Here is a 2086-nt window from a genome sequence, read left to right on the forward strand (position 1 = left end):
AGAAGGGTTATAAGCAAGATTGCTGCAACTATCACGAAATAAACCTTTTAAACTCTATCTTTAAATTTTTTTCAAACATTCTTCACTATAAACTATTACAGCATGTTGAACTATTACAGCAATATTATTAGGAGTTGTCAATGTGGATATCTTAGAATTCGGCCAGCTACTGATCAAATAAATTCTTTGGGACAGATACTGAAGAAAACAAAAGAATTCAGTATCTATACATACGATCTCTTAATCGATTTTAAAGCTGCGTATGACAGCATTATTTGACAGAAACCTTACAAAGCAATGGAACAGTTTGATATACCAGCTAAACTAATTAACCGGACAAGAACTACACTTTAGAGGGTAAAGTACAAAGTGAAACTAGGGGAAAGACTTTTCTGCCGTCTTCTATACAGATAGAGGATTGCGACAGAATGATGCTCTGTTGCGCCTACTGTTCAACTTGGCCCTAGAAAAAGTTATCAAATTGCCTAGTCTCACAGCCAAAGAAACCATCTACCAGAAAACTTTACAAACCTTGGAATTTTCAGATTACATCACCTTAGTTGATAGATCCAGAAAATTTGTCTAGAGGTATTCAATTTACTAGTTGCTGAGGCTGGTATATAAGGCCTACAAATAAACGAAGGAAGAAAAAAGTTCATACAGACTTTCCACGATACAAAATTCGATACATCCCACGATACAAAATTCGATACGATACTTCCCACGATAAACTTAACAGGTCGAGATAAACTACAGCAGGGATGGCGAACCAATGGCACGCGTGCCATTTATGGAACGCGACACAATATTTTGGGCACTCCACCGATCACAATTGTTATTGCACTATGAATTGTTATTGCACAAATGATATTACACTATGAAGCATATGTAACAATTAAATTAAAATTCCCAAAAACAAATAAAATAATAAACAATTATTAATAAAAAAAATAGCAATTAATGCTAAAAAACAATTAATAACCAAAAAAACAAGCTAACTATAAGGAACTAGCAAAAAAAATTAACAGTCCTGCTTAAACTAACATCTTACAACCTAATATAAGTCATTTGTCATCTAATCTGCAACAACAGAAGTCACACTGATGTTACTTTAAGTATATTTACGCGTATAACTGCGACATTGCAATTTTTTTTTTAAATGTAAATAAAGAGTTTTAAGTTGATAGTATTTAGTATTATTATTTTCCCAATAATCACGAAGTCAAAATTATTTGACGGCACGTCTGTGACCTCATTAAACAATTTTTTAGAAAAAATGGCACGTTGGTGTATAAAGGTTCGCTACCCCTGAACTACAGGCTCACCACATAAAATAAAGGCTATGTCCTCAAAAACCAACTAAAATCTAAATTTAGTCTATCATAAAAGCAAAAATTAGCATCTATATAACACTAAATCAACCTATTCTGCTTTAAGGGAAAAAATTCTGGCCATTAAACAAGTTACATGAACATAAATTATTGACCTTTGAACGGAAACTCTGAGGAAAAACATTTGGTACAGTCCATGAGAAAAATAGCTGGATGTCCAACTTAGAAATTTATCAAAAGCGCATTGATATATGAAACGATATTGATAAAGTCATAAAATGAGATTGACCTACAATAGCTTAGACATTTATTCTAATCTGTTAATACAAACACTGTAAGAAAGCTCACTTTTATTAATTTCATGGAAAATAGAAAACTATGAAGACCACCAATTAAGTAACTTGACTCAGTGGAGCAAAACGTTCATATAGTAAATAAGGGAAACTGGAAGGGCTTTGCTAGGGATAGAAACAGACGGCAAAGCCTTCTTGAGACGGCCACCAGCTGAAACAAGCTATAATGCTTTAAAAGTAGATTTTATTTATATATGAATTTTTGATGATTAATATGAATTTTGATATGATTTAATATGAATTTTTGTTAAGGAGAAATCAATTGTAACAGTGAAATGAACCCAATATACAGATAATTATTGTTTATTTCGAAATATATGTATCCTGAAGAGAATTTTTACGTTTTCCCTTTTTGCTTTATTTTATTTTCTAATTCTATTATTTTGCTTATATATATAAATA

The sequence above is a fragment of the Parasteatoda tepidariorum genome, chromosome X1 (genome assembly GCF_043381705.1).
Source record: "Parasteatoda tepidariorum isolate YZ-2023 chromosome X1, CAS_Ptep_4.0, whole genome shotgun sequence".
NCBI lineage: Eukaryota > Metazoa > Arthropoda > Arachnida > Araneae > Theridiidae > Parasteatoda > Parasteatoda tepidariorum.